The sequence below is a fragment of the Cryptotermes secundus genome, unplaced genomic scaffold (assembly GCF_002891405.2).
Source record: "Cryptotermes secundus unplaced genomic scaffold, Csec_1.0 scaffold2543, whole genome shotgun sequence".
Taxonomy (NCBI): Eukaryota; Metazoa; Arthropoda; class Insecta; order Blattodea; family Kalotermitidae; genus Cryptotermes; species Cryptotermes secundus.
In genome coordinates, this window is record NW_019732877.1 from 315850 (window position 1) to 331724 (window position 15875).

At 43.7% G+C, this 15875-nt stretch overlaps 1 protein-coding gene across 1 annotated transcript in view; it reads right to left on the bottom strand.

Annotated features, from left to right (window-relative positions):
* Positions 1-15875, bottom strand: part of LOC111867847 (zinc finger protein Gfi-1b-like) — a 98496-nt gene that overhangs the window by 81851 nt on the left and 770 nt on the right. The gene's annotated exons all lie outside the window — the stretch shown is intronic.

A 15875-nucleotide genomic window follows, 5' to 3' on the forward strand; every position in this document is an offset into this window, starting at 1 on the left:
TTATTATTATTATTGGAGGGGGTGGGTTTCTCCATGCACCGCGACTAATAGTCTATTGTACGTCCCCCTTTGATATTCTACCAGTCGCCATACCCTCCACGTACTGGTGCTCGCTATCAGCCCCGTTCAGCCAGCGAAGCTGGCAGTGATTCCCGATACTTCCCCATCTACCGGAAAACATTGCCTAATTTTGCTCAGAGGTCTCCTAGAGACATGAGGATCTTTTACGTGCCGTAAATCTACGACACGGGACACACAGCTTAAAGTCCCTCCCGGAAGACTTGTTCCCTGAATTTTTCCGCCCTTATAAATTCCACGATCTCCGCCGGGTTTGAACCCGCGTACCTTGAGTCATGAGGTGGGAACGTTACCCCTAGACTACGGAGGCCGCTAGCGTTAAATAGTAACAAATGAAGAGTAGAGCGCGCTTGGGAAAGTGGGCCTACACTTGAAACTTTGCTTCTTGAGGATACAATATGTTTTCCAGATGCTGACTGTGAGCTCGGGGAGAGAAGTTACTGATCAGTTGAACAGCCATCAGATACTAGAGGATTTTGTACCACTGAGTAACCAACCAGGAGACAAAGCAGTGATTTATTAGGTGATACTCGTTTCCCAACTCCTGCTTCGTTTCATTCCCCCTCCAGGACTACCGCATTATCGTGGAGAAGTTCATGCGTCCCAGTGACCCAGAGCTATGCTGGCTGGAGTGTAAGCTCCTAGTAGCACCATTAGATCAGTAATGGCCAGGGTACCAAGTGGACTCAGTCTCACCCCGCTAAGGATAATAATAATAATAATAATAATAATAATAATAATAATAATAATAATAATAATAATAATAGGGCCATCGATACCAGATAGTTCGAAGGGTATATGTCAGAGGAAGTACAGTCCCTATTCCTCCACTTTGGATCGTGAGGCTAACGACCCCACCCGGGAGAAATTAACTGTTATGAAACCTTGGAGGAGACCAAGACCCACACAGGGTTGCGGTGTCAGTAAAGATGAAGAACATGGAGCAGAAGGAGCTATGTTTCATGAGAACTCGCAGGTCCACTGAGCGAGCTTCCGTTTGTACTTATCTGTTGCAATATGGCACGCACTTGGCGCAGAAGGTAGCAGTGCACGAGCCTGGAAGTGAACCAGAGCTCGCCTACCGTGTCCACTTGCTGAGATCAAAGCTCGTGTTAGGGCACCCACTGGAACAAACTCACTCTTCCCCACGACATGCATGCAGGCTGTCTGAATTTATACGGTTTCTAACAGATCACCGTCTTCTCAGATGTGACACTATGTAGTTTGATACATAGATAGGTAGCAACGTTTCGGAGGAACTTCTGCCTCCATAATGTTTACATATATGTACCAAATTAAACCGGTTTCAATTTACCTAATCCTTCCAGCCGCACTATGGCCCTTAGGTCAACTCAGCCTCTAACAGAAATGAGTATCAGGAATCTTCCTGGGGGGTAAAGGACGGCCGGGGCGTAAGGCTGACAACCTCACCGCCATCTATGAGTCAATTGTTTAGAGAAAATGTGGGAGCCTCGACGTCTCACAACCCTATGGGGCTCCACGGCTTGTTATAGGAATAGCTTTACCTTTTACCAAATTACACGGTATCACATTCCAGAAGACCGTAAGCTTAATGCACACTGCAGTGAGAACCCAGAATCTCATGAATGGGCTAGGAATCTGCTGAGGAGTCTGCGAATTAATATTCCTCGTACGTACGTAATTCAACTGCCCTCGTTTCGTAAGGCAGACGTAGGAGCGAGACCGCCATGTCATCTGTGTGGGTTTTTTCTTTTCAAATTGTCAGCCAGTCGATTGGTTTTCTATGAACTTGGAATAAATATTATGAAGTTTGAGACCATTCCGACGTCAACCTTTTTAATATCATGCCGGGATAGCTCAGTCGGTATAGTGACTGGTTACGGGCTGAACGACCGAGGAATCGGAGTTTTAGTCCCGGTAGGGTCAAGAATTTTCTCCACGTCGTCCAGACCGGCTCTAAGACCCACCCAGCCTCCTATCCAATGGGTACCAGGGGCCCTTTCCCCGGGGGTAAAGCGGCCGGGGCGTGAAGCTGACTAGTGTAGAGGTCAAGAACAAGTGGATCCTTACATCCACTCTCCCATACGCCTTCATGGCGTAGTGCTTAATTATTTAAGCATAGGGACAACTTTACCTTTTACAATCAGTGAAAAGAATATGGCGGACGCTCGAACTTTTGAAGTGACGCTAAAACAAAACAAAAAATCAAAATCCGTGGCCTGTAGTCCGTAAGCGGACTATACTGACGGAGCGACCGCGGTTTGTAGGTGAAGTTAGTGCCAACTTTAGCATATAGAGGGTGTCGCGTGGTCATCGCAACGGATCCCCACGGCCGTTAATATCGGGTTTTCTAGACCGGAGCCTCTACTTTTCCGTACAAGTAACTCATGAGTCATGAATTATCATCACGAGGCTGAGTGGATCCCGTTCCAGACCCTCTACTTCCCAGAAAATCTGGTAGCGCCGGGAATCGAACCCGGCACCTCTGGATCTGTAATGAGGAACTCTGACCTCTAGACCACAGAGGCGGTCTGAAGTGACGCTAGCAACACTTTTATTAAGTTTTTCGATATGAAGATGCTGGCAATGGGTTTTCAAAAAATATAAAACTTCTATTTTTTATTTTTTTCTGTAGCATGACCATGTGAACATTTTCATTTGCGTTCGGTTTGATTAGAGCGAATGAAGCACTGGAACTGGGAATATGAATTTTTATGTGCTGTAGATCATAAACAAAGGTGTAACTACATACAGCACTACGCGATGAAATATTGTTTCTGAGCCAGTAGTTACAAACATAGCAACATAAATACTCTGCAGCATTCACCTAATAAATTAATGATATAACAATAATAATAATAATAATAATAATAATAATAATGATAGNTGTGTGTGTGCGTTTTTCTGTGTTTGTGTACAGGTAGAGGCCTTGCGACGAGCTGATCACCCGCCCAAGGAGTCCTACCGAATGTGTAAGATCTAGAAAAACCGAAGTGAACGGAGAAGTTCATGGAGGTAGGCCTAGGCCCACTGGGGCTGTAGTGCCAAGTAAAAAAAAAATATGTTTCAGAAACGTGGTTTTGACTGAATTGCTCAGTATTGAATCCAGGGATGAGTTCTGAGTTAATGTTCTAAATATATACTTCTAACGCTACAGAGTTTAGCTAGTAACTTCGTTTGTTTCGTTGGAGTTCAGGAAGAGTGTCGCCACCTGTATATCTTTCCTAAGACCGTGGCTTTGAATCCTGAAGTCACATATCTTTTGACACTGTTATCATTAATGACGGAGCAACTGTAATATTCGTTTGCATAACTTTAATTTATATTAAAGGGGATCTAGAAGTTGGTTACGATGTTCTGTCGCGTATTGCCTAAGTAGCGCGACAAGAAAATTCACGCGGCTCTCGGATTTGGCTAATACGTTTATTGTACGATCTCTTTTACACTTCAAAGTACAATTATCATTCACTTATAACATCGTTAGACGTTTCTTACGGCAATGGTACAGTTACTTCTTGCACCGCTAATCTCGGTGAAGTCTTCTGTTCCCTTTGTCGGACGCACGGGGGCTTCTGCTCTAGTCGGAGCTATATTACGAACTCTAAACTCAAATCTGACTCGTCTCTTCAGCGCTGGACTTTTATAACCTCCACGCGGACTCTATATGGAATACTATGTCGAATGGCTCATTCCACTCGCTGCTATCGAAACGTTGCCTCAACAGTTCGTGTGTAACGGTGGAAACTCCACTGCTAGGTTCTTAGCCGCTGTACAGCAAAGGATGCACTCCGGTAGTAGCGATGCAGCGGGAACATCGCTCGTTGCCTAGGAAATCAACCCTGATCTCCGCAACCATTTCGGGTTCCTGGCGGCACGCCACATTATATAAATACGATTAGTGACGTTTGGGAATTTTTTGTCGTCATTTTTTATTTAAAACTTTCCGGAGATTAGACTCTGCTTCTGTCTTCAGAGAAAAATGCCTATTAAGTTAGGCCTAATCGACAGAATTAGTTCCTATTTCTAGCTGAGTTCAGAATTCAGTCTCCTAAACGCTGTTTTAAATATAAACAGGACGATGGATAGCTTTAAAAATTTTAATAACTGTGCCATTTGTATAGATTGTTAGAGTTTAGAAATGTAGATTCAGTATCTGGCTTACGTATGTAACCTATATTTATGTCCAAAATATACGTACGTGACAGTAGCGCTGTGAACAGTTGCCAGAGAGATTAACAGCACAAAGTGGGTAAGTCTACATGAATGGTTGTGCACGGGTCCTGCGTGCAAGCCAGCAATCGAACCAATGCATATTATCAGGTTCCATTGGCAGTTCACTTATTTTCATACGTACACTTCACGTCACACGAATTCTATGCATAAAGAACGAGTGAGTATATTCTTATAAGCGAGAATCGTTGCTTTACTAGGACAGGATTTTTTTTTTCACTGGCTCTAGAGTCCCCTTGGGCCCTGGCCTCTGATTTTCAGTTTCATGAATATTTTACAGACGGTAGGGCTCCTTGGACGAGTGATCAGCCCGTCGCAAGGCCTCTGCCTAAACACAAGGAAACACAAACACAGAATAAACACACATACATACCAAACATCCATGTCTTGTGTGGGATTCGAACCCACGATCCCGGCTTCCGAGCGAGTGAAAACAGTGCATGCCTTAGACCGCTCGGCCAACGTGGCCGGCCTTTTGATCGTTAGGCAGTGACCATCCAGGATATGCTGGAATCTATCCGGTCTGTTTGCGAGCACATTTGTTAAATTCACTAGGCCTACTTGAGTTTAGGTCGGTATATTGAGCTAAACGCTGATCACAGTGCCCATGAACTGTTTTCGCTGCCCGAACGGTTGGATCGTGGGCTCGAACACCATTCAAGATATGGATATCTGTGTGCGTTTATTCTATGTTGATGTTGTTCTGTGTGTAGGTAGCAGCATTGGGACGGGCTGATCCCCCGACCAAGGGGTCCTGATGACTGTTTTACGATTAAGAAACTGAAAAAGCTGCCAAGGTCCAACAAAGGGCTGTAGAGAAATTGATAGATAGATTGGTTAATTCGGAGGTCACGGGTTCAAATCTCGGTCCTGCGACCAGCTATCTAAACTGGGGCGGTTCATGGGTTTTCTTAGATCCTCCAGGCCAATGCCGGGGTAGAATCTCAAAGTCAGAGACGATCGCTTCTTTTTATATTCTTTCCAATTCATTACTCACTGAGCATCATATAATTCGAAGCTATGATCTGAGCCACTTACAGCGTCGATAAATAAACCATAAATTAATATAAATAACGTGAGAACGTGAATATATGGAAATATGCGAAATACGTTTCACGCATCATGTGATGTAAACTGGTACAAGTGGTTCATGCAATATGTTTTGCAAAAGGGAGCGGTTTATTCGAAATATTTTCTAGTAAATCTATGAAGCGTTCGTTTTACAGTGGCCTCTTACAGGCCCGGATGACCTTCAAAACGCAGTCTGCAGACTTGCGTCTCCTCCAGACGCAGTTGCACTTTAAACCATCGGATGAAGAAGACTCAGTGGGCTCTAATGTCAATTCATTGCCTGTTTACATACAATAACTTACCGATAAAATGAAGAAGTACTAACTGGACAGTTAGGGCGCCATTGTGTCAATATTGGGAACAACATATATGGGGATAAAGGCTGCCATAGCGTAAAACTCACTGCTCATCATAATGTAGTGCTGAGGTAAAGAACACTTAAAGTTTAATCAGTAGCTCCCTGTTCGTCTTCAGGATATTGTCACGTCTCCTGGTAAGGCGATAAGAAATTAATGGGTTCCGGATTAGATGAAGCTGTTTATTGGATACGTTGTTTACAATTGCAATCACTCTGAAATCACGTCTTCCAGGCGATGCAACCTGGCTAGTGTATCCCCATCTGGCTCTTAGCTGAGCTGGTTTCTTCTGCACTCAGCTCTGCACCGTTCGTCTCTGTTCTGTCTTCCGCTCTGGTCTGGTCTGATCTCTCATATTCTACCGTCGGACAGACTAGAAGACACTTTCTTCAAGAGCTCCGTTTCACGTGTTCTTTCCGCCGGTAGCTAGTGTATTCGTTGCCGCGGCAAGTTCACTAGTTCTGGTTTCTCACTTGCGTGGTAACGTCTGTTATATATGCGTTGTCGCGTGAACCTGTTTCATTGTCACCCCCACAACGATATAGAACCGTGGATACTGAACCGTTGCCTACCAATGGACGCCTGCTGTGACTCAGATATTCGGACTCCTAGGCGGCACGCCACAATATGCTTAATTGCGCAGACTTTATGATTGGGAAATACGAATAAAGAAACATAGGAAAGAAAGTTAAGAAATAAAAGGAAACCTTAAATACAGCTGAGCAAAACATTTCTGTGTTTGCCATTTTAACCTCTAAGAATGGGATTTGAGGTTCTCACGCTGAGGACCATACAATTTATGATTTTCGTCACATCACAGAATGAATGCAGTAACTTCGTATTTTGTCCCTCACTTATTCATAGAGATGAGCCCTTCTTGAGGAGCCGCCAATTCTGCAGCAACTCAAGAACTTGACAGAATTTTATGGAACCCGAAGGTTTGTCCCCGTGTTCACAAGAGCCCTCCACTGGTCCATATCTGAGCTAGATCAATCAAATCCATACCATATCAATCTCTCTTTCTGATGCATTTTAATATTATCCACCCACCTACGCCTTACTCATCCAAGTGGTTTCTTTCCTTCTGGGTTTCCCACAGTATCCTGTATGCATTCATCTTCACACCTTTCGTGCTATATGCCTTGCCCACCTCATCCTCCTTGACTTGGTAATTCTAATTATACTTGGAGAAGAGTACAAGTTATGAAGCTCCTCATTATGCAGTTTTCTCCAACCTCCCTATCTAGCCCCACCAGTTCATATTCGGTTTGCACTGTCTATCTGTCCTCTGCAGTCTCCATATGTAATACATAGAAACCGCATGAGCCTCTGTTGCACTATATAGGCGCAAGTATTAATCATCCTAGCAAATGAATACGCCCACCGAACAGTAAGAGAGCTGACGCAATTAATTTAGTATAAGTGGACACAAATGCAGGTAACGATTGTGGTGATACAGACCGTAGATCTACACGAGTGGGCCACAAACACGATCCAATCTCGCTGAGTAGAAACGTCGACTGCAGCATTACCGATGTATCGATCCCACGCCCATAAGCGTCAGATTTAACCTCATTCGTGTTTCCGCGGAGAGATCACAACACACAAATCTGAACGCATTTACTCGAGGCGTGTAGGTATAGAAAGTCGCCGAAAATGTGAATTCATGGAAGTACAACGCAAATCACAGGGACAGCTTTATGTGGGCTAGATAACGGGCAGTAGACGTGCTTACTTCTCACGCGGACGCCCGGGTTCAATTCCAAGATGGCGTTCAGTGTGGGATGGATGAAGTGGTACTGCGGTAAGAAAATCTCCGGGCAACTGGGCTTTTCATTGACAATTTTAATTTCATCTTATGCCATATTGTGCTGTCGTCAGCATGGTGTAATAGGCCGTAGTAACAAGGGAGCCAGTCTCACAACACTTGCATGGTTGGTCTAATGACATTATACTAAAGTCTAGGACTACGGTTATCTTTTTTACTTTGTCTACCGTCCAGTATTCTAGAAGACACAATAGAATGCGTTTCGGAAACTGAATTTGTTTCCATCCTCAGGTGAAGCATGGCAGTCATCTATTTTGTTGAGCCCGTTAGAAGGTCCAGTAATTGAGATTAGGTTTGTCTAGCGGACCTAACAGAGTATGTGCCCCCCCCCTTCACCTGAGAACGGAAACAAATCCAGTTTCCGAAACGTTATATTCTTTTGTGTTTTCTAGAATACAGGGCAATGGGCAAAGTCCAGAAACCCAATAATTCTGTGTGTTATGCATCACCATCAGAACCCTTTAGAGCCTACTTGTACTAAATTCATAACTCATACTATTGGGAATTAAAAAAAAAAATTTTAGAAGAACTTAAAATTTGTAGGCGTGTTTCGGGACAAACGATAGTTCCTACTTCCTCATGCCAACCGTACCAACTGCTGTTGAAACACGCTTTATTTGTGCAGACACGAGTTTCTTACAGAAATCAATAAATCAAAATCTGTAGAACAGCGATAATTCTATAACGGAAATAATTCCTCCATGTTAACATGCGACTTTGTTTTCTTTATAATGTTATTTACAAATTTCGTGTTGATATTTCTGTTCCTGTACTCGTCCAGCCAGTGATAAAAATGTGACGTGTCACATCAGCAGGCGGTTCGTACGAGCAATGCCAAGAATGAAGAAAGCGGTCTTCTGGGATGTGGCACCGTGTAGATGTGGTGAACCGACGTTTCGGAGGAACCAGTTTGCTTGTACCGGATCACACGGTCTCTTCGCTTGCGGATTTCTTATTTTTTCCTTCTACACTGAAGATGGAGGCGATACGTTCCTCCGAAACGTCGGTTAACACCACATCTACATGGTGCCACATCCAAGAAGACTACTTTCTTCATAGTCACCGCCTTGAAAACCTCAAATCTTACACAATACCAAGAATGTCCACACAAAGGGTTGTAACTGTACTTCTATTTGCTGTCAGAAATAAACATATTTCAGAGCAAGTTTACTTCTGATATTCTTGAATCAGTTACTATATCTTGTATCAGAATTCTCACACTGCAGTATGTCGGCCTCTCACGTCTCAGTTTTATATAAAATGTTGCCTATTTTGATTTCTATACAGGCGCATGTAGCCATGGACTGTGATACTCCTCTAAACACACACACACAAAACTTTCTACATTGATTCAAATGCAGACGCACTATTTGCCGCGTCGGATGAAGATAAAATGTAAGACTGAATATGAATGAAATACAATAAAAGGTGATATTATTCCTGTAACAGGCCTTGGAGGCCCATAAGGTTGTAATACGTCGAGGCTCCCACATTTTCTAGAAAATCGGCTCACAGATGGCGGTGAGATTTCCAGCCTTGAGCGCCGGCCGCCCTTTTTCCCCCAGGAAGTTTCCTGGAACTCATTTTGTATTACAGACTAAGTCGACCTCAGGGACACGGTGCAGCTGGAAGGAGTGGGTCAATTGAAAAATTCAAAGGCCTTATCGGGAATCGAACCCGCGACTTTTCGGCTTGTAATATAATGCCTAAATGAACTACGCTACCGCGTGCACCGATTGAAATACAGTGCGCGTCACTTCGTCACAGATCAGTCCGAATGGACTTGGAAGTACTGTTTGTAGCAATTCTGTATCTGATTTCAGGACATTAATATTTCGGACGCAACAGTTGCTTGTCCCTGCTGACAAATTGCTGCGGCTGTGCTGTACTGTAAAGTCTCGGCATAAACTGAATATCAGTAAAGGAGCAGTGACGCAGGGCTGCGGAGTGTCCACTTTGCGGGAGTCGCCAATAGCAGTAGGTATCCACAAGGAAGGGGCACACGGCAGCGTCGTTGCTTGAGGCACTATACTACAAGCCGGAAGGTCGCGGGTTCAAATTCCGATGAGGTCATTGGATTTTTTTCAATTGACCTGATCCTTCCAGCCAAACTATGGCCCTGGGGTCGACTCAGCCTCTAACAGAAATGAGTACCAGGAATATTCTCGGGGGTAAAGGGCATCCGGCGCGTAAGGCTGACAAACTTACCGCCATCTATGAGCTGATTATCTAGAGAAATTATGGGAGCCTCGACGTCTCACAACCCCATTGGCTTTAACGGCCTGTTAGAGGGATAGCTGTACCTTTTCTATCCACATGAATGTCAGTTTTATTTGCTGCGAGCACTCCTATATTTACCAGTGTGGCCGTAGTCTTTTTCTGCTATAAACCGCGTGAAAATATAACTAATAGTGGTTCGGTCCTAACTCCATGTTCACTCGGCTGATCATCCGAGAAGATTTCGCCGCTACGTAATTTCATATCTTATGGATCTAGTCTGTGCAGAATATTCTAGAAAAATATGAACACATTTCACTTTAATTGTTTGGCTTTGCAGTTGGTTTTGGGGGGCTAACAGCGGATATTTTGAGCATATCCAATAACAATATCTTGATATATCTCTACTGGCATACCTTTGCTATTTAGCGTAATTTTTTCCTATTCACGTAGGATCTGTCTTAAAAAAGGACGAAAGCACAAAGGAATATAGTAGTTTTATACTGGAGCATCCTTTGTAGCGGTCAAGGCATTGTCGTTTAGATTTACATAGGCCTAGAGGCTCTGCGTTTTGTGGTAAACTTATCTTATAATCATTCAATGCAGCAGCCATGTGCAATTTTCTCAGAAGGATCAACGTCATTTCTCTGAGGCTACTTCTATTCACTGAGGAAATTCACTCCCATTTCCTTAGTTTCTCCGCTACTTATCTGAGAGTTTGGAAATTAAATGTTGTTTACTAACAATCCTGATTTAATATTTATCGATAAAATTGATTCCTGATTGGCTGCACGCTTCCAATAAATTTTACTGTAATTGCCTCAGTTTTCCGAACAGAACTAGGAAATATTCTTCTAAACGTTCGCGTTATTGATCCGATTTTAGTCTAAAGTATTGTCACGTGATAGAGTTACGGGTTTTTGATTGGTGATCAGATTTACTGGACTGATACAGCGCGTGACTATACTTTATATTTCACTATTACACGTAACTAATGTCCACAGTCACGTCTTCATTGCCGTTGCTTGGTAGCGGCTTCCAACGGAGGACGTTCCCCTTCATGTGGGTTCCAGAACTGTCCCTGGCTTCAGCTACCATCTTCTCACAGCAGCAGCTCACAACAACCGAAACCCAGCAGTTCTGTAACTAACTCACTAACCGCTTTTCCTCTTCCCCGAGGGCAGTGAATTTTACTTCTCTTCTTTCGTTTCGGAGGGCGCCGACCCCTCCACAGTGTTCAGTCACTCACTTCCCGCAACCTGATGAAGATCCCGATCACTCGCTTCACGATCTCCAACTCGAGTTTGTCCGCTGGCCTCATGTAATGTCTTCTTGCTTCCCAGACGCAGCCCCTGTCTCCTGCTTCGTCCTCTAATACCGCTGCCAGTTGTGTTTCCAGGTCCCTTACGACTACGTCCCTTGCGCAGTGCAGGAACAGCACGGAGGGTCAACCGTCCTCGGGCAGAGGCTAACTTCTGCTGGGACCCACCGTCGCCTTGGGTCTGTTTTTTCGCCTGTCCATGGCTCCTTAGAGCCAGACGCCGGTCCCCCAGTGACCCTACAGTTTCCACTTCCGGAATCTTTAATAGGGACTTCCTGCTGCACGGCCTTCGAGTTTTCTTGATTGGCCTCCAAATGCGTGGTTCCTCTTTTGTCCAATATCCACCGCGGTCTACATTTCTTCCAGTCCGGCTTTCGTGTTCTCTGGGTTGGCCTTCGCCTTTTCTAGACAGGCCTCCGTCGCTTCTTTGCAGGCCGTCGTCACTTATCGCCAGGCTTCCACACTTTTCTTGGTTTATATCAATGCAGCAGGCAGTACAGCCTATCTGGATTTTCAGGTCAGCCACTATTTCTTCTTGGCCCACTCACATTTCCTCTAGGCTGGCGCCCGTCTTGGCTTCCAAAGTGAACGTCAAGTTTACTTTACGACTGGCAGTTTTCCGCCAATCAATTCTTCTTGGCGCCAAGCCGCTTCAGGATCACGATCAGAGATTTTGTTTTCAACTGAACCCTTGCGGCTATAGTCCTTATGTAACATCTTCTCTGACGAGAGGGTGGGTTTATCTCTTATGAACAGGCTGCTAACTAGCCCTACTTATAACGTCTCGATACAGACCGCGTAGAAAACACCTTCCTATGTCGAAGTGCAATTGTTATGTTCTGAGTATGTGACTGCTACTGAGCCATTGTCCAGCAACGGCTGTTGTAAAGCTGCTTATGTCGCATTCGTTGCCTAGCAAAGCGTCTACATGCTACAGTATTTTCAAAAGACAGAACTTCCATTAAATACGAATTGTGACAGCTTCTGTTGGTACGGTCACATCCATAAATTCTCCAACCAAATGTTTCCTGCAGGTACAGGTTAAGATATATGGAACGCTTTCTTTCTAAAAGCATGTTTGCCGGTACGCTCATGCTAGATTTGAGCTTCTAGGTAGAAACACAGAATGTACCGGCAGACTGTGTGATCCTCGACAAGTTTGCCGGTACGAGTACTAGCGTGTACTGGCTGGAGTAAGCGCTGTACGCAGGCTGTACAGCTTGAAGTTAGGAAGAATCATGTGACAAAAACGTCTTGGAGGAACACGCTTCCTCTGTCTTTAAATTAAAATTTGGACAGTTACTTTCTGCGAAAAGTTAGTAACCACTTACCAGGCTCCGTGATGTCATAACCGAGAAGACAACAATATAAATGAGAGTTCTCTTTGTTACAAACTCCATTTTGACCACATCCATCAAGATGACATTTATGACTAAATATTCATTAGATCTATTTATTGGCCCCCTGGTAAATCGAAGGATGGTTTACGGAGGATAAATGGGATTTCACTTACTGCCTTGTGTCCAGAAACATCAGTCTGCTATTGTGAAAGTGGAAGGACATAACTAATTGATGAATTTAAGGATCTGTCATGTGACAATTAAAAGTTGTCCCTGTGCTCAAGTAATTAAGCACTACCCCATGAAGGTGTAGGGGGGGGGAGTCGTAAAATAAATGATATGCAGTGTTACGGAATTTTGTTAAAAGAGTTGCAATTTTACATTTGATTAATCACAAACTCACCCACCCTCCTTTTCCCCAGTATCTTCAAAGGCTCAGTTGACCGGGGCAAAGCACAGTATTGTCGTCTAATAGAAGTACCCATTGTTGTTATTGTAACACAGTAGAAAGTAGGAAACGGGACAGCGCAGTCGGTATAACGACTAGCTACGGGCTGGGCGACCGAAGGGTCAGAGTTCGAGTACTGGTAGGGTCAAGAATTTTCTATTCTCCGCGTCGTCGAGGACGGCTCTGGGATCCAACCGCGATATAACAGTTGTCCAACCGTGTCAGCAGAAATGACTTGCTGAAAATGTACACCATTTTCTCACATAAATTTTGCCCGTAACAGAGTTAATTGTCACTTGGTTCCTTCGTCTGATGTATTTCTGACCACCTGCTTGCAAGACGCAACTTCATTCTCCTCTCGAAACCTGTCCCTGAGGCTGATAATGAATTATTAATAATTTATTTTCAAGAATCATGTGTAAATCTTAAAACTATCAGAATACATACATATTGGGCTCTAGTTTTAGGTCTATTTGGAAGGCTCTTTCTTGGAACTAGTAAATATATTGGATTTGAGATTATAAGAGCTGTGTCTGTGGCTCTGGAGCTATATAGTTCGGTGGAAGTTCAGCGACGTTTCGGAGGAACGCACTACGTCCCATTTCACGGTCGAAGTGTAGATCAAAAACGTAACCAGCCAGAAGCAAGCAGTAAGCAGAGCTTAGCTTGGCTGACTCTTTTTGACGTGAAGATAGAACTAATGATTTCATCCGAGACATCGTTAAACTTCTACCAGTCTACACGGCGTCACATCCCAGAAGATTAGTACTGTACATACTACATATTTTTCTTTCGCTTTGTTGTCCAGGCGACATCCTTAATTAAGAATGTTAACATTTAGAAACCAGTGCGCTCTACCAATCGGTCGTTACGTAACTTTAACGAGGGCGTTACGGATCATCAATAAAAAAACTTCCACAAAATGTTTATGGCATAATAAGGAATGTTTTATCATATAATACAGGCATATTTAGAATAAAATATTGGTGATTAAGGAAGACCAAGGTTGTGTTAATAACCGATTTTTTAATCAGTTTAACAGTACGTGGGGTTAGACGTTTGCGTGAGCACAGGGTGCAAAAATGCACCCATCAGTTTCGAAATGTCTGTCAGTTCTCATATAACAACTCGGGAATTGTTCAAAAGTTTTTCATGAAGTCTGAGACAGAGAAGTTCTGCTAAACACGCCTGACATTTTACAATTTTCGTTGAAGTCGGGCAATAATGGACATTACATAAAGATTTATAAACGTGTTACTGCTCCTAACTAGCAAAATATTTATCGGCCCGAAAAAATGTTTCGAGAAAAAGTCGTTGAAAAATATCAAACCCAGGTTTTATGTACAATAAACTTAGATTTCTCCAAGTCTTTTGGAGTTCAGGGCAGTTAAGCAATGGGGAGAAAAGCGCTCCAGCTTTGTTACGCTGTTTGTACGCACACAGCGCGTCTTTCCGAAACTCTGTCCTAGGTATGCCTGTGTTCGGGATGTTACCAGGTTTCGGGTTTAATGAATAGCGAGTTGGAGAACAGTTGGGTTAAAAAGAATCTGCATTTATTTTGCTGTAGGTAAAGCCCCTAATGCCGGCCATGTAGCCGAGCGGTCTAAGGCATGCACCGTCTTCGCTCGCTTGGAAACCTGGATCGTGGGTTCGAATCCCACTCAGGGCATGGATGTTTAATTTGTGTGTGTGTGTTTTTCTGTGTTTGTGTACAGGTAGAGGCCTTGCGACGAGCTGATCACCCGCCCAAGGAGTCCTACCGAATGTGTAAGATCTAGTAAACCGAAGTGGAACGGAAAGTTTCATGGAGGTAGGCCTAGGCCCAAATTGGGGCTGTAGCGCCAATGAAAAAAAAAATCCCCTAATAGACCAATAAAATAATTAACCAAAACGAAATTAAAATGCAGCGTTTGATCGTTTGTAGCATTTGCTGATTACATTGGCCGCGCGGTCTAAGGCATGAACCGTCTTCGCCCTCCCTAACACTGGGATCTTGGGTTCGAATCCCACTCGAGGCATGGATGTCTGTGTGCATTTATTTTGTGTTTATGTTATCCTGTGTTTAGGCAGAGGCTTTGCGACGGGCTGATCCCCCGTCCAAGGAGTCCTACCGACTGTGTATAGACCAAGAAACTGAAAACGCGGCCAAGTCCTCAAGAGCTATAGTGCCACAGATAGATTTGATCATCCTTACAGTTCTGTCGACGACGGGAACTACGAGACGTGGAAGAGAGAATTTAACAACTTACAATTGTAATATATGTGTTATTTTTTTACTTGTTCCATGCCATCTAAGCCTACTTTTCACCGTTTTATTTACTGTCATTTATTTCTGTAACTATTTCGCCGTGACTCTCAGAGTCACGTCTTCTTAGGAGGAAGACACAACATGAATCAAGCGCGTACAATTCCAGAAAACGGCCCGAGAGCCGAGACCAGCCATATTTTAAACAAAACTCATGATTTCCCATATATCCTCTAGCTTATTCCGAGGTAACAATGGGAAACAAACACTAATTGCTCCTTCCTCCGAGTTCTTAGACGTGTTAACTCGTGGACACAGTGATTCAAACAGCTTCACATGACCGTCAAGTCCTGCTGACAACATGCGGGCAGTATCACATACGGCACGGCGTCCGAACCGTTCTGCCGTGACATAAATATAGATGTGAGAAATTGGGTTAAATATTTGACGTAATTCATGTCCTAACTCCATGAAGCAGAGTCCTCCTTCAGAAGCTGACAGTCAACCAGCCAATCAATATGTTCCTCACCTTTCACAAAACCTAAATGATCATTACCGTGTCCACAAGTGACGGCAGTTATTCTGTATCCTGAGGTAGCCGACTTCAATCACATCCTATTTCTTTAAGATCCTTTTAAATATTATCCTATTTGCTCCTAAATGGCATTTTCCTTCCGAAATATCTGATTAAATTTTTTAGTATTACTTAGACTCTCAATCATATTGTCTTCTGGTCAGGACTATATAGGGGGCGGGGGG